The sequence below is a fragment of the Kogia breviceps genome, chromosome 13 (assembly GCF_026419965.1).
Source record: "Kogia breviceps isolate mKogBre1 chromosome 13, mKogBre1 haplotype 1, whole genome shotgun sequence".
Lineage (NCBI taxonomy): Eukaryota > Metazoa > Chordata > Mammalia > Artiodactyla > Physeteridae > Kogia > Kogia breviceps.
In genome coordinates, this window is record NC_081322.1 from 39,560,544 (window position 1) to 39,584,368 (window position 23,825).

Here is a 23,825-nt window from a genome sequence, read left to right on the forward strand (position 1 = left end):
TATCTCTCCCTCATTTGCATGGCTTATTTCCCCAGACATGTTTCTGGTATTGAAAATGAATGGTATTCCCATATAACATGTGTCTCAATTTGTAATGATATCCTCCTTGCAGCTGGCTTCGTTCTCCAACTGTTTCTAAGATGTTACTGTCTTAAATTTGAGCCAACCTACAATAACAAATTATCTAGAAGCAAAGTGGCTAAGTTGCATTTGGTGAGAGAAGGGGAAACCCTATATTTCATCCTTCAACTCTTGTTTTGGAAATTCAGGCTGTAGCATGATCTTTTTCTAAGGAAATCTACACACGCCCCCTTTACACATTGTGCCTATTGGGTGCTGCGAGAACAAGAACAATCAGGTTTAAGTTTCTCTGCAGAGTTCTGCATCCCATCAACAAACGCTTTTGATATTTTAAACCCATATTTAGAGTAATTTCAAGATATTTGGAGCACATGCAACTAAGTGTAAAACTTTGTCATTATGATTTGTTAGATGCTTATACTTTAAATATTTATAAGCCATTTTTAAGTACTTTATCTAAAAGCTTTCTCCCACTAGAATACTGTAATTGAGTGGTATTTGAGCATCATCTGAGCATACAGTAGATACAGGGTGATGTCACTGCAGCATACATGCACGTTCTTCCTGCTTTTCTGGTTTTAATTCAAATGTCGTTTTTAGTAGATTCAGCTTATTTTTTAAATATATAAAAAGTCATAAACAGGATTGGTTGTCTGTGATTTTTTTTAAAGAATTACCAAGTCCCCCAAAGGTAAAATGTTCAACTTGAATCATGTTGATTCCTACCTCTTTTTCTTATCCTAAGAGTAATTAGTCACACTTTCCATTAGAGTGTTGGATCTGTGTCCAGAGGAACTTAAAGTGTCATGTTGTTCCTCCAAAATGTCTTAGAGGCAGTTTTTTGGTGGTTAGATTGAATTATTCACTATTCACCCTCAGCCATCTTGGAAACTGAGACATAGGATCCCATCTTTATCATAAGTAGCCCGTTTGAGCACTTAATATGAAAAAGAGGAGAGGGAAAGGAACCTTTTTCCAAGTCAGAATCCATTTAAGCTTCAGAGGTTATAAATTTCAAACTGACCACAGGCCTCTGGGGCTCACACTCTTTATGGCTGGCAAAATACAACTTTCTGGCAAGAACGAGGAAAAGAAGGCTTAAAAGGGCTCATAAACTTGCTTGGACATCTAATAGCTCTTACCAAACAGCATTTTCATGAGTTAAGTGTAAATGAGTCAGAAACATATAGATTGAATTTCTTTTAAAATACACATGGGTTTAAAAATTAAGGCCAAAGTGCTTGGCAAAATAAGTTTTGGTTTTAGCCAAACCCCAAATGTTTGAAAAAAAATAGTTTTACAATTTGCCAAACCAAAAATATATCCAGGTCCCTCCATTCCTCTCACTTAATACGGTGACATCGTAAACATGGTACTGAAGGTCTATTTTCATATCCACCAAGGTCTGAGCAACTTGAACCCCAAATACTAGTTGAAAAACTATGAAAAATTTTTTGTGAAAAAACCTTATGACCTTGCAAATGAAGCTGAGAGGTCACTCGTTCAGGGTTCTGATTTTGATAGCACCTCCCACTATCTGATCCTCCGATCAACTCATTCTGTGTCTCAGCTCTGTGTGTGTGTGTGTGAGGCACAGGGATAGTAACTTTTAAAAACTTATATTTAGAATGGTTAATTTATACTTAATTAATATATTACGACCCATGAAAGTTAATAAACTCTTAATCATATCTGAACAGAGGGAGGCAGTCCCCTTTCACTCATTTATGGTTCAAAGATAGTCTTCATTTGCTTCCCTAGAGGGTAAAACGTATCCATTTTCAACGAACTGTATTGAATCCTGACTCCATGCAGGGACACTGTTATTAAGAGATGGAAGGAAGGAAGGAAGGAGGGAGGGAGGGAGGGAAAAGAAAAAAAAAAGTGGGAGAGGCAGTGGCTGGAGTCTTAGACTTGTTTTGAGGAGCTAATAACCTGAGAGAGGCAAGAAATAACCAAGGGCACAATTACAAGCATTATGCAGGACCTGCAAACAGATATGACACTGTAGACAGCGGGCTTTGGGGAGGGCTTTGGTGTGAACGAGGGCAGTTCACACATTGTTGTAACTGATTACCCAGCTTGGGGCTGGCAGGATGGGCACATGAGTATTTATTGAGTGAATGAACGAGAAGAGTGTCAGGGGAGGCATGGTTAATGGAGTTACCAGGATAGGGTTCCGTACAGCAGGTGAGTTTGGAGTTAGGTTCTAAAACTGGGGAGGGCCTTGAACTTGCAGTCAGGAGTGGAGGAATAAGAGAGGCAGTAGGATGTCAAGAGCCACAGGTGCGGAGAAGAGGAAGTCACGTGAGGGATGGCCTTGCCCTTCGCTGGGCTGGAGTGAAGGGCTTGGCTGCAGACGCAGAGGGGGCGGTGCTGGAGGAGAGCAGGTGGGCAGTGGAGCCGGAGGTTGTGGCACTTGTACTCTGTGTGTCAGGCAACGTCACCATGACCTCGAGCAGAGGAGTGAAGCAAGAGAAAGACTAGCATCGCTGAGCTGATCGTTGAATTCTGACAACAGGCTCATTACCAGCGGTGGATTCTAAACATTGCGGGATGTTACCGCTGCAGTGTGAGCAGCCGAGAGCTGCCACATCTATGTTTTACGTATGTAAAGCCATTGTGGCAATGCAAGGGGAAGATGAGCTCTTTTCTTTGTGCCCAGAGCAGATCTAAGAGGTTTCATAGCACACAGTGGAAGGAAACCTCACAATGTTCCAAAGTTCAGTCAAGGGGCATGCCGGCCGGGCCCCAGATTGCCGAGGAAATAGGGGCTTCTGACTGCCCAGCTCATCTGAGCCTTAGGCCAGTGGGGCAGGGCGTGGTGCAGGTCGTTGGTCACCCAATGGGTGCACAAGGCAGGCAGCGGCTCTCCTAGCAGAGGACTTCCCTGAGGATGGACGTGGAGCCTGGACGGTGGCTCTAGTGATACCCAAAGCTCTGTCGCTGGAACGAAGAGCAGCTGCAAGGCTTGCGTGGCTTGCTCAACCTCAGGCACCTTCCGAGATCTTCACAGAAGCTGAATCAGATCCTCCCAGGGCTGGCAGGCGCTTTTAAAGGGGTGTGGCAACTTTTGGAAATGTCCTTTTATCTTTTTTAACTTCCCAGGTCATACACCTTCTGAAGCTTCTACATGTGGTGACAGTAGGCTCCTGGTAGTGAAGGAAGGCAGCGGTGTGGTTTGGTGGATACAGATTTCTGCTTTAGGGTTGGGCCAGCCTGGGTTCAAATCCCAGCAGAGCCAAGTAGTAAGCGAGGGAGGAAGTGACTTTACCTCCCCAAGCCTCAGTCTCGAGGTCCTAACACTAATGGGAGGAGCAGATAAGAAAACATAGGTAGAGGTGCCCAGGAAATGGAGCTACTGTCCTATTAGGCTACAATGCCTGGGAGAGGAGTCCAGGGCTGGAGTGAGATCTGCTTGGATCTGAAAACCAGCTGTGAGTTTGCACCAGTTTTATAACCTCTTTATGCCTACATTTTCTCATTTAATAATTGTAACAGCTAATATTTATTGAGCACTCTCTATATGTAAGCAGTGTTCCAGATGTTACATGCCCACAGCAACCCTCTGGGGTACCATTATTAAACCCATTTTATAGATGAAGAAACTGAGGCACAGAGTGGTTGAATATCCTACCCAGAGTCACTGGCCAGTCAATGGTAGTGCTGGGATCTGACTGGCAGCCTGGCTCCAGAATCTTCCTGCAAAACCACTGAGCATGTCTTATATACAAAAAAAAATGAAGATAATAACCCATACTTCATAGCGTTATCAGGCTCCAGTGTAAACAACAGAAGTACAATGCCCACCTGGCATATATATACTAGGTGCTCATTATAAGAATTGTAATGGTAGCCCCTGCAGCCCAGAACGTCTTCCCTCGACGTGTAATGGGAGGTAGTGAAACATTTCGATGCTGTCAACCTCGGAGGTTAGGGAAATGATTCCAGAAATTCTCCTAAGATGTCTGGTTCCACTTTTATAAGTAGGGACTGGGACAAACAGAGTAAACGCTCAAGGTCACAGAGTGGCGCAGCCAGGATTAGAACCTGAGTCCTCATCTGCCTTTCCCCTCAGTGGGACACGGGATACGACCAAAGCTGCTTGAGTTACACGCCCCGTGCCAAGGACCAGAGTCATACTTTTGCTACCCACGGCATCACTGCCTCACACCGGGCAGCTGATTTCAGAGAGGAAATAGGTTGTACCTGAACATCTGGGGTGGAAGGCTTGCAGAAAAGCAATTATTAAGCACACTCTCCATCTCCTTGGCTGTTGGAGGGGGGTAGCAGGGAATCAGTATGCTTGCTCTTATTTTTTACATGAAGTTTCCGTGAAATGAAGCCCTTCTCTCTGTCTCTTTCTCCCTCTCTCTTTCTGCTAAAAGGCTGGTTGTAAAGAGTAAATAAAGTGTCAGCCCTCTTTTCCAGACCTAGCCTAAAATCTTAAAGTCTGTTGATCCATAGACAATCGCTACTTGCCATATAAAGCTGCTCTTTTCTCTAGGTTCTTTTTATTCTTTTCTTTTCTTTCTTTCCTTTTTTTTTTTTTTTTAAACTTAGACTGCCTGTGTTCAGATTATATAAATAAATAACAGACTCAATCTTAGTACAATAAACATCTACTTTTGTGTCCAAGGCAGAATTTTTGGAAGGCACATGAACCAGCATCAGCTAGTTTGTGCATTGGATAGGACTTGAATGAAAATGTAATTATTATTTCTTAGCAAATAATTTCTTGGAGTTTTGTCTCTAAGGCCCCTTCCAACTTTGACATTGTGACCCCTGCTTGTCAGGATGAGGAAGGGGAGAGGTGAAACCTGGGCTAGGGAATAGCACTCTGAGGCGAGCATGGACTTTGAGGTTGTAGGAGCTGGACTTCAATCCAGCTTGGCCCCTTTCTAGCTGGTGACCTTGAGCAAGTAAGTTCCTTAACCTTCTTGGGAAAGTTTCCTCATCTGTAAAATGGAGACAGTAATAAATACTTCATAGCATTGTTGTGTCAATGAAATAAGTATATAAAATATATTTGTTTTTAAGTGAAATAAATATATAAAAGTGCCTAGCGCAGTATTTGACATTAAGTGCTCAGTAAATGTAACTTTCTTTGAAAACACTGCAGCTTTCCCAAACCATAATAGGAAGTGCTTGGTCCTGAAATCCAGGCAGCATAGGGCTTGAGGCTCTTATTCAAAATTTCTTGTAAAACATTAGCTATATCATGTAATTCTTCATTTTATTTTTCTCTTTCACAAATGCATGTAGCCACTTGCTCCAGTGCATTTGTAAAACTGTGTGCAGTTAGTCATGAATCCCTGCCTGCTTTTAGAAAAGGACCAGAGACAGGGTAATTTGTTCAGCGTAAACTCCCAGGTTTTAAAAAAAGATTTGAGGTGGCTAAAGAGATCCCTTGTCCAGGGTGAAGATAAAGGCTTTTGCAAGTGCACAAGAGGGGGTTCTGTGGCTCAGGGTTCTTTGTCCCTCAGGATCTTGTAGAGGTCAGCAAGATAGCACTGGCCACTCATATGAATAAACAGCTCTCTCTGCCCATTTAACTCCTAGAACCAGCTAAGCAAAGAAAACCAAAATTTAAACTTGTAAAACAAAAAATTAAAGATGGAGTTATCTCAGTAGGGGGTCCTGTATGGTTGGGATTTTTATTGATTAAAGCGTAAAATAAGAGATATTGCTAAAGGAGAAAATTATAAAAGAAAAGCAAGGCCTCATGTTTGGTTTAATTTTCTTTCTTTTAAATAATTTGAGCCTTAGCTTATCAGAGCCAGGGCGTGGGCAGCTCAGGGGTGCCGGAGCTCACCCTTGGCCCTACGCCCCTCTCCTCACCATGGGTTATTTCCCATAGCAATCACGCTAGAAAAGAGAAGTGATATTTTTAAATTACTTTCATCAATTAGCAAGCTATAAGAAAAGAGACACCATCCACTTCATAAATGAAAACAGTTTCCAACTTGGTAAAAGCCATTTCAGAACTCTTCATGAAGCGATGGTTGATGGAGGAGAGGGGGAACCATTTTTTGGCAAAACGTCACCAAGCCGTAGCCCTTTCCAGGATGGGCTTGATGCGGAGACCACTGTCTGGCATCACACCCAGCCTTATCAACTGGTGCAGGCGGCTCTGTTCAATGACCACGGGCTTCTACCCTTGTGAGCGTCCCAGAATAGCTGTGGCTACCTGAGAGCAATCCAGTCCTCAGGGACTCATTATTGTCCCAGATAAACAGCGTGGCCGAAGCCAGCACGTAATAGCTGTATTTAACCGTGATAAGTGATGGGCCGATGTGCCCGAGTGGCATCACGGGCAGGGCCGGGGTAACTGGACAAAGGCAAGCCGGCCTGGCAGCGGGCATCTCTTGTACATTATAGGGTTGATGCCACAGGATTTGGGGCTCTGGGGAATAAATATGATGGACCTGGAGAGCTTGCCTTCTCGACAGGTAAGACGGGACAGACCTACTGGATTTTGATTATGCTAATGACAAAGGTATTTGAGGAAGCAAAGAAGAATAAAAGTTCGGAAAACAGATTAGATTAATGGAGGCAGGCTGCCTGGTGGAGGTGGAATCTTGTGCCATGGGGGGTACATGGGATGTAGAATAAGACATTTTCTTTGGATACACATTTACTTTGGGGAGTGGTTGCCTGGAAATTATAAAATTTCCTTTTAAATGCAACCTGCATACATCTTAGGCTGTAAAGGTCAAAGAAGAAAAGATGAGGATGATGGTATGTTGACAGTATCAACACTGAAAGAAGTTATTGGTACTCAGGCCTATTTTTGTTCTCTATGACACTCTGACAATGCTTATGCGATAAGAGAAGTAACTCAGTCACATTCTTAGCAATGCTTTCCTGATGGAAAGAGAAAGTGCTGGTGGTCAGAGGCTTGTTCAGGGCACTTGGTGTGCAGCTGAGTCCATGAGGGAGAGACTATTCTTCTGGCCAAACGGGGCAGCTGGGCCTGGAGTTCTGCAGACGCTGACTGTACATGCCTGCTGGAGACCATGCACTGTGGAAGTGGTCTTCATACACGGTGCAGCGAGGTCCATGGGACAGGTTTTGTGTGTGTGTGTGTGTGTGTGTGTGTGTGTGTGTGTGTGTGTGTGTGAGAGAGAGAGAGAGAGAGAGAGAGAGAGAGAGAGAGAGAGAGATGTTCTGCATGGCAGGGCCCTGTGTTGTCCTGCCTTCAGACAAACCCCAATTCAGAGGAAAACCCAAATGTGAGGCACAAGTAAAACCACTTCCCCAGAACCCCCTGCATTAAGGGACACTCCAAAAATCTCTGCCAGAGGTGAGAGTGTGTGTATGTGATTAATAGAAAGAAGGAGACTCTTTCTGAAACTTGGGACTTTAGAATAGAGAAATGAATAGTCTTTCTTATACATGGATAACTGTATACCTCCATACTTGATGATGGCTTGGGTCCAAAGATCCTACAATCGCAGAATACGAGAGATGGAAGATGTAATAGCAAATCTCACCCATGCCTTCATTTCACAGAGGAAGAATCCAGGCTTGGGGAGGTTAAGGAATAGGTCCAAGGTCACATGGCTACGTAGGGTTCATGCTGTAACCTGCGTCTCTGTCTCACATATTGTAGAAATTTCCCCTTTACTCAGATCAAGAAATTTAGACAGAGAGGACTGACTGTTCTATAAGACGCCTCTGCCTAGCAGGGGCTGAGTCGGAACAGACTTGGGCTCTGGAACTTCCTGCCATGATCACTTTCTAAAACTCCAAGGTCACTTCCTCCCCACTCTTGAGTTTCACACCTTGCAAATGAATAACCCTCAAGAAAGTGATGCCCAAGCTTGGTTCTTCATTTTCATTGATTCCTGTGTCGCCAACATGGGGGCTGCCCTGAACCAGCCAGAGCCAGGAGGACAGAGGAGGGGGCCTTCGGTTTACCCCCTCCTCAAATATTATCCACTGAGAGGGACTTGCACTGCCACCATCTGGCCTTGGTGGGTGTCCCAGACACGGCAAGTGTGTGGTGAGAGGGAAGGAAACAGCACGAATCCTTCCTTTGCCGTTCTCTTGAAGTAAGCTTGGCGTGAGGAGGCTTTCCGAGCAGCAGGGGTGGGGCTGCAAACAATAGAGTGCGCTGCAGCTGCGCCCTGTAGAACTTTGGGGGAAAACACATATTATTTACCAGACAATAATAGATACCAGAGAATAATAATGGTTATTAGAGTGTTTGGGATGGCAAACGCTGTAGTTAAGGTTCCAGAATGGCTCTCATTATAATTCCGTTTTCCTAGTCCCTTATGAAAACCTTGAGATTTTCTCTAAGTAGGCTGATGCTGTCCATGTTTGGCCTTTGTCCAAAGGCGATTTCAATATAAGGAAACTTATTTGAGAAATAGTCCTCTTTGGGGGGTTCATGATTACATTAAAGAAACCATTTACACCAAAAAAGCAGTTGCAGCATTCTTGAGTGAGTAATTCAAAATGGTGGTGTTTCTCAGTCACTGGCAGAAACCATTCATCACCTTTTTTTTTTCCTTTTCCTTTTTTAAAGAAGGGTTCAGAGGTCCTCTCTGACTACAAGGTTTGGTCACTCTTAGTCCCAAGCCCAGAGGTAGGGATGGTTTCCCTCCCTCCAAAGCAAGTTCCAGGCTGTGCTTCCTAAACAAAAGTAAATCCTGCCCGGAAGAAGCTACAGTATGTCTTAGGATCCATTTGGGTCCATTTCCAAGGCCTCTTCCCAATCCTTTGTGACTTCTCATTTGTTGGTGGCTCTTGGTGTTTTTGTTTCTGTACCTCTTCTCACCATTATGTCTTAGAAAGAAAGAAGGAAAGAAAGGGAGGGAGAAAGGAAGGAAGGAAGGAAAAAAGAAAGAGAGAAAGAGGAAGGAAGGAGAGAAAGAAAGAAAGGAGGAGAAGAAAAGAAAAATTAAAGTGAGCTCTTTATTCAGAGATAAATATCCACATTTCCAAATCTGACCATGCCAAATGGAAAGGTTTCCATGACCTTGTAACTCCACTCCCATTGCATATTTGTGGTGTTTTGCATTTTCACTTTGGTTATTTAATATACATATTAAATGCACACAGATCTGGTGATTTAATGTGATTTGGGGAACTCAGGCATTTCCTGTCATGCACATTCAGATTTTCAAACCCTGTTTTTGGCTGATCATTATTATGGTTACCATTAACACCAGTATTTGGATAGCAGGGTTCAAAGCACTAGCTTGGACTTAGTCCTCCCAATAGGCATTTTGACCTCCTCACACTTGTGCTAAATTCATGCTACAGACACTGAACACTCCAGTTCTCTTTGTGGCCTCCATTTCTTCATCTATAAAGTGCGGAAACTGTGTATATTATCTCTGGGGAGCCTTCAAGTTCTACATTCTGTCACCTGAAATTATTTGTTCACTGGTCTAGGAATAATCTCAACAGTTGTAAAGATGTTTATAATCCTCTCCCACCACCTCACGTTAGCCAGATTTTCCCGTTCACATATCTGACATCTGCATTTATTGGCAGGAAAAAAAAAGTACCGTTTTGGGACATGGGGGACAAGAGCTGTTTGACTCTCATTCATTTGACAAATGTGTGTTGAGCTGAATCCATATGTCCCCGGGTGTAGGGATGTGAGCAAAACAGACACAGCCTCAGACCTCAGGGACGTCACAGTTTAGTTGGATGACTTCTGAATGGCTGCTTCCTGGGGGTGACGGAGTGTCCTTAGGAGGTTTCAAGCCAAGAGACTGGTAGCAAATGAAATAAGCCAGTAAGGATAAGAGAGGCAGAGCTCCAGAGTCTGTGGAGAAGGTTGGGGTGGACATTCCGCAGAAACCGACTTTCCTGGTGAGCAGTCCTGTTCAGACCTTCTGCCCTGGGATTCCAGTCCTATGCTTGGTCTGGATATAAAGCGATGTGAGTGGCTCACCTTTGTCAGGCAAGACCCACAGAGAGGGGCACTTCTTCCAGCTCAGTCGCCCCTGTAGGAAACCTCTGAAGAGTGGTCTCTGTGTCCCAGGAACTTTTCACGTGCTAAAAAGTCCATCTCATGGCCTTCCTCCTTTGCAGCAGACACTAGGGCTGTTACACGGGGTACAGGCTTGAGGTCTGCAACACCAGGGTCCCCCGATGACCTTGCCTGGCTTTGGGATGCCCTTGGGCAACTCCAAAGACCTCCTGCCGGTTAAGCGTGCAGTAACGTGGAGAGTGAACGTTGCTGGGTTGCAAAGGATGCTGCTGCAGTCTTTGGGTGAGGGCGTGGTGCTCCATGCTCATTATGGTATTCCAAAAAGCGACTCGAGTTTCATTTCCTCACACAAAGCTGGCAGGGCTGATCCTGCGCAGAACCGTGAATGAAAGTCGTGTGGAAATCAGGCTGCACCGCCCCAGTTCTGGGGCCTTGTTGTAAGTCTGACCTGACAGCTGGGGAGTGTGCTGCTCTGATTCATGCCCGGGTTCTCCCCAGCCTGGGGGGGTGGGGGGTAGTTTGGTCTAGTGGATTCTAACAAACCCCTTTTCCTCTTTTTCTAGGAACGCTCACTCACAGGGTACCTTGCATGGAGAGAGGGCGCAGAGCAAACCATGTCTCGCCATCCAGTGACACCAGCTGGTCAGCTCACCACCCCCTCTGGCTAAAACTCAAGCAAATAAAGCCGCTTCCTGTCATTAAGCATCTCAGAGGAAGCAGCCCTCCCTCGGTGGCCTCTAGCCCAGAGAAGCCAGCACGTCTTGGACCCACCAAGCGGGCCCAGCCTTCCTGCTGCCACCATCTCTGCTTCACCCCAGAGGAACTTAGGGATTTTGCCCCTGGTTTAAAAGAAAAGAAAACAAAACAAAACAAAACGACAAAACACCAACAAGCCACAAGGACCAATGTAGGTATTCTCCCTGCCCCATCTTCAAGGCTCAGAGGGTGAGGCTGGAAGACGATACAGATTTGAAAACAAAAATCGTTTTTTAATCTTTTTAAAAACTGCTGTGGTTTTGCTGCTACACGAAGAATTGTGATTTGCATTGTACGGTTTTGGACCTATACTGTTCACGTTTTGACGGCGGAGAGGGATCATACTGGAGTCCCAATGCTTCAGATTCATCTCTGTCCTGCCAGGATGCACTTTTAAATGAAGAGTTAAAATATTTTATTGGCTAATATACTTTTCTTGTTATTTTTACAAAGGCCACCTTTATCCTTTTTAATGCCATATTTTCAGTGTTACACTTTTATGGCTTTTAATTTTCGATCTGACAGATGTAAGAAGCAGCATGAATAGTTTATACTGTGGTTTTTCAGAGACTGAATGCCAAGAGAACTCGGTAAATGTTTATTCTTCTCAGCTTTCTCCTTAAATTCCCTTAAATAGCGCCCCATTTGGGAACAGAGCAAGAGTGTTGAACTGAAGACCAAAATGCCCTCAAGGTGTAAAATAATCCGAGGGGGAATATTTGCTGGGCGTCACGAAAGACTTGGATGAAATTTCAACCCTGATGGCTTTCGGTGATCCAGGAAGTCAGTGAAGCAATCTCTCTATACGCAGAGCCCTTTCATGATAATTAGAATGGTATGGACAAACCAATGAAAACAGGAGGGAAAGTGAGAAAGCTCACCCATGATTCTGTTTCACTGTTTGCTTTCTCCTGTCATGGTTAAGAGAAATGTGCAATTCGATCCTCAATCAGTGGGTGGAGGATAACAGGGTAGATTTTCTTGTGTGCACTTGTACAGTTGTAGCTGCGAGTCCAGAAGTCCTCTAGAGCATGTGTACTGGCACTGAGTTGGTGAGACAGTCGTGGAGTATCCCATTCTGATGAGTACAGAAAAAAAAAAAAAAAAAAAAGAAAAAATAAGAAAAAAACAAAAAAAAGAAGAAAACTAAAAAAAAAAAAAAAAAAAAAAAAATCAAATCACCTTGTGATTCAGTGTATCTGTTTACTAACTCCAATAAAGCAATTGTTCCCTCTGGAGGGGTCCAGGTGCCCCCACCCACAGGCCGCTGAGCCAGCAGCAGCGGGGCGGTGGGGTGTGGTGGGCAGGCGAGGCCAAGACAGAGTCACGCTGGCCTTGAAGCACCACGGGGCCATGGATGCGGTGTACATACTGTATTTCTATATCCTCCTTTGTACAGAGTCACTTAACAAGTCAAGCTACTGTTTTACAGGTGCTCCTTATTTATTAGAGCTGTGAGAGCTTGGGGACACACCTGGCGAGCGAGCTCGCTTTTTAAACATGAAATGGGGGAGCAAGGGAAGGGGGCGGGAGGGAGGGGAAGCTCGCAAGTCTGGGGAGAGATTTATAAAAGTGAACAAAAGGAAAACTTCCAGCAACCGATTAAACCAACCAACCGACCCTAACGCCAAACCTGTCCATGCAGGATGCAGAAGCCCCACCTCTGGGTGCCCCTTTCCCTGCGGGGTCCCCAGCATTCTCCTCTCTCCCTGACCAGTGTCCGATTCATCAAACAAAAATAAATCTCTAAGAAAGAAAAATGCACTTACATGTGCTTATTTTGCTTTTCTCATTATTATGACTATTGTTGTTATTTTCCTTGTTACAGAAGGTGTTCATTTCTTTCCTACCGGGAAATTTTTTTTTTTAAATAAAGCTAGTAAGTTTTAAAAGATGCTGAAATATCAGGGTGATGCTGGCCCTTCCCAACCTGCATCTCTGCAAACAAGAGCCCACCTGGCCTGTTCGAGGGTCTGCTTCTCCACCGTGTCCATTGTTGACAACATACAGTGCGTGTGGAGTGGGCTCTTGGGCCTGTAGAATGGGGTGTCCCTTCCCAAGTGCTCTCCAAGTCCTGATCTTTCTCAGCTCCAAGGGTTCTGGTCAAAGGCTCAGGAAGCACCATGCAGCAGAAGCAAACCTCCCCAGTGGACTCTGGTCCCGTTAGTACATCATCTCACTGTAGGTCGGGAGTGCTCCTGTGAACGAGAGGGGTCAATCTGGTTTTGCTTTGGTACCTGAATTAAACATCAGAAGGTTTCTGAGATGGAAAGTACATTGATACTTAGTTCTAATCAATGAAGAGCTAGCCTAATCTTCTTGTTCTACATGTGAAAAAAACTGAAGCCTAGAAAGGTGAATTGAGCTGTCCAGAGTCCACACTGAGTTGGTTTAGCTTGTCAGAAAACAAATGTTTATTAAAAAATTAGGCTGGGAGGGCTTCCCTGGTGGCGCAGTGGTTGAGAGTCTGCCTGCCGATGCAGGGGACACGAATTCATGCCCTGGTCCGGGAAGATCCCACGTGCCGCGGAGCGGCTGGGCCCATGAGCCATGGCCACTGAGCCTGTGCGTCTGGAGCCTGTGCTCCGCAACGGGAAGAGGCCACAACAGTGAGAGGCCCGTGTACCGCAAAAAAAAAAAAAAAAAAAAAAGTTAGGCTGGGCACTTCCCTGGTGGCGCAGTGGTTAAGAATCTGCCTGCCAATTTAGAGGACACAGGTTCGAGCCCTGGTCTGGGACCATCCCACGTGCCACAGAGCAACTAAGCCCATGTGCCACAACTACTGAGCCCGTGTGCCACAACTACTGAAGCCCGCGTGCCTAGAGCCCATGCTCTGAAACAAGAGAAGCCACCACAACGAGAAGCCCGCACACCGCAACGAAGACCCAACGCAGTCAGAAAAAAACCTAAATAAATAAATAAATTTATATATATATAAAAAAAACTTAGGCACCATCAGCAATCTTCTCTATATAACCATTCTAGGAGTGGATTTTGGTGGCCCGGTTTCTTTCTCTCGTGGAGCCTGAGGGATCTCGGAGGCTCCTGGTGTGGGGTTATGGTTATGACTCCATGGGAACTCCTCAGCCCCAGCCAAGGCCACGCAGGGGCGGGCACCCAGCTGGGGCTGTCTGGTGCAAAGTCCCTGATAGCGTTATTCAGCTGGACTTGGCCATAGACGCAATCGCCCAGGGTATTGATTTTGCTTTTGTCTGTAGTCCAAGATTGTCCAGCAAACATGTTGACCCTTCAGGGAACAAAAGGTCCCTTTGTTCCAACAAGAAAAGATTCCGTGGCATCTCATCAGACAGCACACCTTTTCCTCTTTCTCTTCCTTCTCTTAATCTCAGTGTTCCCTGAAATACAGAATCCTCTTGGGCTATCAAAACTGTATAGAGAGAAATAGAAATAATAATGTCAATAATTACGAGCACGTGCTGAGTACATGTACATTAGCCTCACTCACGGAAGGTCCTAATATTTCCCCTTTATTGCATGTGAAGAACGGAAATCCCAGTGAGTTTAGTAATAGCCCGAGATCACGCAGCCAGTGAGTTGCAGAATAGGATTCAAACCCAGGGGGGTTGGTGCCAGAGCCCAGGCTGCACGTCCAATCTGCAGAAAAACTGTTGACATCTTCATGAATTGTCATTTTGTGGCAGTAATTCAGTACTGTAAGTTTCTGGCAGTGATTCAGCTTTGTTCTAAAGTGGCCCTCATTTTAAACTAAGCCAGAGTTGAGTGTTCATGGAAACTGCCCTCCACATCTTACTGGGTGTGTGGATGTGCTGAGGCTACTCTGCTTTCTGAGAAATTAGGCAATGAATTCCCTGTTGGTTATCAAAGCCCCACTGAACACAAGGCCCCATGTGTGATGCTGACGGGAGACGGGAAACGAACACAGCTCACAGCCCCTGCCCCGGTGGCTTACGTGTAACGGGAAGATGGGGCTGTGGAAAAGAAGGACCACTTCTTTGGTCTCAGCAGGATCTCACTGTAGGTTTCCAGAGTTTATATGAACGCACGTGTGGAGCCTGGATTCACAGCTTTGCAAAGCCACCCTCTTTTTGCAGGTATTCCCTTGACACTGGAAGGGCAACATGAGCTGCAAGCGGGCCTGTAGTTGCCGGCTGGTTCTTCCCACAAGGCACAGCCAAATGTCAGGGCTGGAGCCCGGCGGCAAAGGCACAGCTCTTGGTTCAATGGACCGAGACCACTTCTCCCAGGGTCCTTCCCACATCATCCGGGCCCCTCGAAGGCGGGCACCGTGGTGTTCCTAATTTTGCATCTTTGAAGAGCTGTTCTCCACTCTTGGAACAGAAAATGTTGGCTGAGTTGAGGTACTTTTCTCCCACCAGCCTGATGGGAGAAGAGGACAGGGAAGCCCCAGAAGCCAGAGCTGTCGTGCGGCAGACACAGGAGGCCTGTGTCCGGAGTTTCATCTGTTTCTGGTGCTCAAGGGAGGGGGTGCCAGCAGCAGCCCCCGGTTCAGCACATCTTCAGACTGCTTTTGAAAACAAGGAGTGACACAAGGGGAGAAGACGCAGCACTGCCCTGGGGCTTCTGTGCTGTGCAGTGACTCCAGGACACAGATGGTTACACCTTTTACCCTGAGGAGCCTTGGAGATTAGATCATTCCTTGACCCCCCCAGACACACATAGAGATAGAAAGTTAGTCTTCAGCACCCAGAAGGGACCTCTTATTCTATCTTCTCAACCGTGGATGGAATGAACGGTTGCCACCAGTGTATGGAGCTCTTCTCATGAGGGGAGGGGCCTCGGCTGGTTCACAATGAATTAGCTGCTTCCTCTGTGCATGGCCCCAGCTTTACGCACATCTGCTTATTTAATTCTCACAGCAGCCCTGTGAAGGAGGTGCTGGTATTACCACATCCCCACTTCACAGTCAGAGAAAACTGAGGCATAACGATGCAGGGGGTTTCTGTCCACAAACAGAATCAGAACCCAACAGTGGGCTCCAGGGGCCACCCTCCCCTTTGGTCATGCTAAGCATGACCTCACCAGGGCCCAGGACGCCTGGCGGTTCAGGGAGAGTCCGGGTCATTTACCTGGTGCCTAAACCATGAACTGGAGACACCTTTGACCTTTATATTGTGTTTGGAGAGGAAAGAGTAATCTACTTCTCTTGACGCCTGGTGCTGCACATCACCAGAAACAGAACAGTCAATGATTCCGTAGGGGAAGTTTGAGGGGGATGGGAAGGGGCCTGTGTCAACAGCTCAGAGGAGAGGAGAGAGAGGCAGTCTGGTCCTGTGTTCGATTCCTGGGGCAGGAAGAAAGGGGGCATGTGGGCCAGGGGCTGTTTTCCATTTCTCCTTATTCTGATTTGGGGAGCTGTAAGCTGGGCTTTCTCCTGTGGCACTTGTTTGGATGGGTGAAGGGTGGTGTCAAAGAAGAGCAGCAGGGGGGGTGCCAGGGCCACACAGGATTCCGCCCCTCTGCCCAGAGGGCAGGGGGCTACAGCCAAGCCTCACAGTCACTCGGGGGCTGGGCCACTGGATCCAGGGTCAACTACCTGACCAAATGAATGGACGGATATGTTGGAAGTCCCCACATGCCAGGCACCACACTGGACAGTTACACAGACGGTCTCAGGCAATTCTTATTAAACCACATGCTATACAGGCCGTGCGATCCTCATTTCTGAATGAGGAAGATACAGCCCGGGAAGATTAAGCGATCTGCTCAGGTCACTCAGCTAATAAGTCAGAGAGCCAAGACTTGGACACTCAGTCCCCATATGCAATGCTCTTTGACGGTACCACAGCAGCAGAAATACCAATGTCAACTCAGGTCACAACTCAGTACGAATTTGAATCAGCCAATGGGACACGTGCCTGATGATGTCATTCCAGCCTGCTTCCAGATCTCTGGGAACAAATCATGTTCTCTTTCCTCACCCATTCCTCACCTGCAGGGCTGGGCCAAACCAGCAGACGTGAACCCCTTCAAGAGGGAATGCTAATCTTAACGACATTTATCGAATGTGTACTAAATGCCATTTTAGTTGCATTGTTTTATTTATGCCTCACAACAACCCTGTGAGGTGATTACTATGATGATTCCCATCTTATAGATGAGGAAGCTGAGTACACAGAGGCTAAGTAAGGGCAGAGCGTGCTCCTGCATCTGGGCATTTTCCCTCACCAGCACGCTCACGTTTCGGCTTCCCTCTTGTGGGTGCATGGATGCCTGAATGCATGAATGGAAGAGCATTTAATCGAGTACCTCGAGGGACGCCAAATCTGACACTTGCACATGTGTCCTCTCATCTTTGAGTGTGACTGGAGCATGAACCCTGGAAGTGATGTGTGGATGAGCGCAGGGGTGGTTCCCATCTCCTGAGTTATAGAAAAAGTCAGTTGCCCTTATCTTCCTCACCTAACTTCCCATCAACTCCTGTCCTGAATGAGAACTCTTCTTTGCAAACACTGCCGGCCTCACAACGTAACAAAGAAGAATGCTCAATGGGATTCACTCCAAAGCTCTTTAGGGTGCTTATTTCCACTGCCGTGCCTTCCTCTAACAGCCTGGGAGCAGCACCAGGGCTAATTCATCTTTGCATTCCCTTTGGGCACCTGGCAGGCAGTGCGCGTAGCGTGCAAGGACCGAGGGGCTAGGCGTGTAGACCCCCGGCCACTGTGCCTCCCCTCCCCGTGGGAGCTGGATCAGTTGAGTCCCTCAAATCTGCTCCACACCCTCTGTGTCTTGGAAACCCCCTTCCCCATTTCCTGCTCTGGGTTCCCCTCCAGAGCCTCTGAGCAGCAGTGAGGGGCCACCACCTGCCCAGCTGTGTGGATAGGGCCGGCTCAGACTCAGGAAGCCTCAGCTGGTCGGGGAGAACAAGGAAAACCCCTCATCATTTCCCCTCTCCCGCTTCTCATGCAAACACCTCACATTCCATTGAAATGCTCCATCTAAGATAATTTCTGGTATTGGAAATACTTGAAAAAAAAATTTGTTTAGGAAAGGCTGGTGGTGGAGGGAGTGAGCTCTGGAAGGCGTGCCTTCCGACCTTGATCAAGAAAGGGAAGGTCAATGCAGAAGCATATTTAGCCACAAGCTTTAGTCTCTGCGGTATTCTTTTCCCCTTCTTTCTAGGTTTACTTAAACAAAAGGGAAAGATGAGCACAACATAAAAACAATGAAAACAATTATAGACAGAGAAAGAAGAGTTTCATAAAACAACAGCACCCAGGAGGGGCCTTTTGGATTGCGTGCTCTCAGCACCCAAGCCCCCAGCCCACACGGAGACCTGCCTTCCGGTCTCGGCCATTTGCCTCAGGTATCCCCTTCACGTACGGTAGTTGGATTAGGGCTCAGGACCAAAGGCCAGGAATGCAATAAGATACTTTTATACATATTGATCCTTTAAAAAAGAGTTTGTTTTCATGAAACTTTAATTCACTTTTTTTTTTTTTTTTTTTTTTTTTTTTTTTTTTTTTTTTTTTAAGCTTTTTAGCCTAACTGCTACACATTTTATCCCTGTTCTTTGTGAAATGCTAATCCAGCCCGAGGTTTTCATTTTCCGGGTGTAACTTTTCAGAAATTGTATATCTGCATAGCAACCCAGCAAGAGCTGCCTATGTCACGGTATCACATGTCAGAAAGATGAAAAGGACTCCAAATCTCAGCTCTCCACAAACTTGGCCCTCCAATCCTGGGGCAGAGAGCTTCTTGGCCTTAATATAAATGGCAGGAGAGCCATTTCAGGGCCAGAGAGGTGCAAACTTTTATCTTGTTGATGACAGAAAACGACACATGACCTCAGCTCAGCTCAGTGGGGACGAGCAAACCAGAAACAAAGGCCGTATTTTTCTCTGCTCTCGTCCCTGCTGTCAGCTTCCAAGTGCAACCTGAGCCTGGATTCCGAACCCAGTGTCCAGATTAGAGATTGTTGACTCAGATTTAGTGGTGAAACGTGAGCCCGACTCTGTTGATGGCAGGCCTTGAAGGAGCAAGTTTACTGAAGCCAAGAGAGATTGTATGTCAGACGAGAGCCTGGCTTCTCTTTATCACAAACTTCCTGATCTGCCTCTGTTTTAATAGTTTCCACCAGCACCACCAAAAGAGAGACAGCGAGAGAGAGAGAGAGAGAGAGAGAGAGAGAGAGAGAGAGAGAGAGAGAGAGAGAAACAAAGATGGAGAGAGACAGAGACAGAGGGAGGGAGAGACAGAGGAAGCCTTGCCCTTAGTTCCATCTCCTCAGTGTCATAAATCAGGAAATTAACAAGTGTGTAACTGGCCTTTGCCACAGACCAGGACAATGACCTTTTTGTGTTTCTTACCGGTGGCCAGCACTTAACATAATCAACGGAGAGCTCCACTCAGAAAGGATGTAAAATGGGGGCTTGATCTTGCCATTTAAAGGATATTTCCCAATACGCAGGCACATGGCTTTTATGAGGCTCAAACATGGCTTAGAAACTCGCCTCTTTGGTCTGAAGGCAGGTCATTAAGAGAAATCATTACATCGCTTTCCCTGTCTCTGTCTCTCCGTTTTTTACTTTGGCACCTTCCCGGCTTTTCCTTGGCTTCTGATTTCATCCCTCTTTTAGATTCTCTGTGCCGTCAGTAATTTATGTGCAAGATATTTTCCCAACCTCCAAATGTTTTTCCATTTGGCAAACCACGGCCCGAAGCTTCCACACAATGTAACTGTAGAGTCCATTTACACTAGAAAACACAAGCTTGGTTAATGGAAAAGCCTAACAAGCCCATGTCGGTGACCCCGGGTGCAGGGCCGAGTCACAGACGATCTTCCAGGCCACCTCTGGGGACGCAGTGGGGCTGAGTGTCAAGGAGGAGTGTCTTTCCCTGGTTCCACAGATGCTTGGCTTCGACCCTTCTTGTCTCCGAAAAGGAAAGAATTCCTTCCAAGCCCCTTTCTCGTATAGTTTTTGGAAGTTTTTGGAAGCTTCAGGGCACCATATGGAGAATCATTTCATGATTCTCCTGATGACTTTTACGTGAGCAGCTATAAATTGAATGGTTTCCTTCAGGTCTGATATCCCTATGGTACCTGCTAAGGATTGTCGGGAATGATCACTGAAGGTGTTAGTCCTGTGCTGTTCTTGATAGGAGAGAAAACCGAGGCCCCCTTCTGGCAGGGCACAAAGTTAAGGACACCCGGGAGGGGGTAGGGGGGGTGGGATGGGGAAGGCTGCACAAGCCTTTCCAATTGGTCACAAGGGTGTTTTGTCCCCAGTGACTTTTTCATTCCAAAGTCATGGATTTAGGACGGAGGTGGAAGTTGAATCCCCGTCCCTGCCCCAGTGTGGGGCTGCCGGGCTTCTCCCAGGGATCTCAATAAGCCAGACCCAGCTGGGCCCCTCCATGATACACGCTTGAGGCTGATGGACTGGATTTACATCCAGTCCCTCACAGGGCACATCTAGGCAGCATTTTGGCTTCTGAAAGATGAGTTTTATTCACTGAGTAACTGACACTTTTTCTTCCTAAACAGTTGCAATGATACAAACTCCCTGCGTTTCACCTTTTAGAAGTGGCTCGTGATGTTCTCTCTCTCTTGACCCAATACTCTGTTGATTTACTAAGCCAGTCAAAGGCAAAGAGTCATTCTAATAAGGATAAGACTGTAGGTGAGTCTTTTTAGGGTGTTTATTTTGCTTGGGTAGCATTTCCTTAACACACTGAATTTCTCTGACCCTCTGGATCAGTGCCAGGGGGGCAGAGGGTGGCTAGGATCTTCTACAGAACCACCGATAAATGAGGCACTGAGCCCTTAAACTGTTTCCCAAGAACGTCTGTTAAAAAAAAAAAAAAAGACATAAAAATCATAGTACTGAAGATTGGTTAGCTCTAGGAGCTCACTCCCTCGGATACATTTTTAGGCTTTTGTTTATCTTTCTTGATTGATAAAGTAATTATCAAAATGCATTAGAAAATAATAGCCAACTGGTGAGAGAAGGAACAGTTAGAGGAAGCAAAGCAGTGGAGGAAAAGCACAGACTCTACCCCAGGCTTTCCAGTGAAACTCCATGAAAATTCATCTTCTCTCTCTTTTGCCTTTCCCTTCTTCCGGGGCTGATCCAGGGCACTAGCTTGACAAAGCGTCTCCATCACACGGTAGCTAATGAACTCCTCGGGAAAGGCTGCTCTCATCCTCCCTCCCCGGGTCTCTTCTACCCTCCTCACCTTTTCTCCGTCCCTCTCCACTCTGAGGTCTGCCACGGGCCAACCAGAACCCCAGCAGATGTTTGTGTTTTATGATCCAAATGGGGGCCCAAAGGATCAACCAAATACCAGCCCCAGTGAGAGATGGAACCAGGCCATCTGACATCAGAAACACAGAACGCCCACCCGTCCGGCCGGGCCTGGGCTTCCAGGGAGCAGGAGGGCTAGATAATTAGCTGGCACAGCCTACGTGCTGGCCCATTGCTCTGCTTTCTGAAGAGCACACAGAGTCCTTTCATGGAGGCTCGGGGAGGTTGGGCAAGACCCTCCATGAGCCCCCCCTCCCAGGATGGCAGTCCTGGCACACAGTGGTCTCCCCTCATGCCAGAGCACCACGTGGTGCCCTGACCGTGCACCCTGGCCCGGGAAAGAGCTGGAGGTTAAGGACCACTGCCATGGGTAGCTGGGAAGTGCCACGTGGCTCCATAGGCAGCCCTAAACCCCACACCAGTGCAGGAGCAAATAAGGAGAGTGGACAGAGTGTGGGTGGACAGATGGAAGGTCCGAGCTTCTGTCTCAGCACCACCACTTACTATTGCTATTGGCTGTGTTGGTTTTCATTGTCTCTGAGGCTTGGTTTCTCCATCCATGATATGGAGATTGTAATACCGACTCGTGGAGTTACTTCCAGGATGAAGTGATCCTATGTGTGTGCCAGCTCTGGGCCTGTTCCTTCACCGTCCCTGATCTGCCTTGGATGGGAGGGGACCAGACCCTGGCTGGGTTCAGACAATGGGAACTTGGGGGAAGGTATTTCCTTCCCCGTCTCTCTGACTCAGGCAGCTTCTCCGGCAGCAGCTTCCTCTCTGCCAAGCCTCCAGTCCCCTCTGGAAAGTCCTTAGTATTGCAGTTTCCGTAATGGCCTTCTCCCTTTGTCCCTCAGCCTCAGGGTGACCCTGACATCCCCTGCCCAGCTGCTCCGCTCACCATCATCACCATCACCCGTGCAGCCAGTCTCCTTCGTTGAATTCCCCTGCATGTGAATGTAAGTGCTGAGGTGCTTTCTGTTTTCCTGATTGGACCTTAGGCAATAGAGCATGTGAACACGTAAACGCGCCGTACACCTAGATGGAAACAGAAGCTCTCATTGCACTAAGTGCGAGGGGAGAGAGCTGCTGACCTGGTTCTTCTCACCCTAAGCATCAGATCCTGGACTTTAACCGTGAGGTCAGGATCTTCCTGGGCCAGCTGTCAACCGGAAACAATTTCCAGAGGGGTTCTTCAACTGGGGATTTTATAAAGACAGAAAAATTGGATAAGACCTATATATTTTTAAAATCACACATTATATATATACTATAATAAAAATATATACTATAATATATATATACTATAATATATATAGTATAGTAGAAATATATATACTATAATAAAATATATATACTATATATATACTATAATAAAATATATAAATATTTATACTATAATATATATAGTATAGTAGAAATATATATACTATAATATATATACTATAATAAAATATATATACTATATATATACTATAATAAAATATATAAATATTTATACTATAATATATATAGTATAGTAGAACTATATATACTATAATAAAAATATCCAGTGGACTTCTGGTCTGCCTTCCATTTACTCTCCACTCAGGCACCTATAGGCGATGTGGTCTGGTGTGTCTGGACTCTTCTATGTTCTGCTGACCTTCTCCTGAGTCTCCTGCTATTCCTGTTTCACGCCTGGGAGCATTTGCTCATTTTCCAGCCTCGTCCCCTGCTTCAGGGAGTGAGCATTAAGGGTCATCTCCTCCCTATACTACTAAGGGGGGTGAGTCCATCGACCCCCTGCTCCGTCTCTCCCGGGTTTGCCCGGCCTTCGGCGCTGTTTCTCTCCGCCTGCCCCCTGTCTTCTGGTTCTGCTGTGCCACAGGGATGCGAAAGGTTGTATTCCACCCCTTTTGGCAGGAAGAGTAACTTCCTCATTGAGGTCAGAATTGCAAATGGATTTCCCCATCGGGCAGAGAGAAGGAGGCCCAGCTTCCCGTGTAGTGTTATTAATCGGTGGCCCTGCCCTGCTGGTGGCTGCCCGGCTCAGGACGATCCCTGCTTAACCATTTCCTGCCCAGCATCGTGAAGGCCACAAAGGCACAGTAGGAGCTATGAAGTGCTGTCTATTTGATTATTCTATTTTGTGGGCCATCACCCTTTGGGTCCTGAGCTACCTGCGCTCTGTGGGGAGAGGGACAGTCAGGACAGCGGTGCCTTTGCCTGAGGAGCATATTTAATACATTTTTCTCACTCCCATCTCCTCAGGCAGATTTATGCTCTTTCATCTCAAAGTCACAGGCGTAGAAAGACATTCTTTACGGGTAAGGCTTCTCTCCTCCCCTTTGGCTGGATTTCACGTCATTCCTATTGAAAGTATAGTAACCAAACAACATGAGGACGTTTCAAGCACACCTGTGGCGTCACAGATAACATAGTACACTCAAGCGCAGAGCTGGGAACCCTTAGGTTTGCACTACCGACACCTCCCGGATCGCAGCCCTGCAGTTTCAGACGCATCCCTTTCTCACACAGTCATAAATCGTAACAGTTGAGAGCTGGACTGGACTTCACCGTTCATACCATTCAGTGCACCCATCTTAGCACCTGAGGGAACTGAGATGCGGACATAGGCCGAGTGACTTGGCCAACGGCAGGTGGCTAGTGAGGGGCAGCGTCAAGGTGAGAACCTGGGTCTTCAGGGACCTCAATCGAGTGCTCTTTCCGGTGACCACCGCGGCGATCAAAACCAACCAAAGCTTTTGTTGCCTTGATGCGTGTGAGCTGTATTCCATAGATGTGAC

General features: G+C 46.5%; 1 protein-coding gene across 4 annotated transcripts in view; it reads left to right on the forward strand.

Annotated features, from left to right (window-relative positions):
• Positions 1-12,560, forward strand: part of SOBP (sine oculis binding protein homolog) — a 161,512-nt gene extending 148,952 nt beyond the window's left edge. For all 4 annotated transcript variants that reach the window (XM_059083321.2, XM_059083323.2, XM_067011563.1 and 1 more), the window contains one exon: positions 10,600-12,560. The gene's annotated coding sequence lies outside the window, so the exon portion shown is untranslated. The remainder of the gene's footprint in view (positions 1-10,599) is intronic.
• The last annotated feature ends 11,265 nt before the right edge of the window (positions 12,561-23,825 follow it).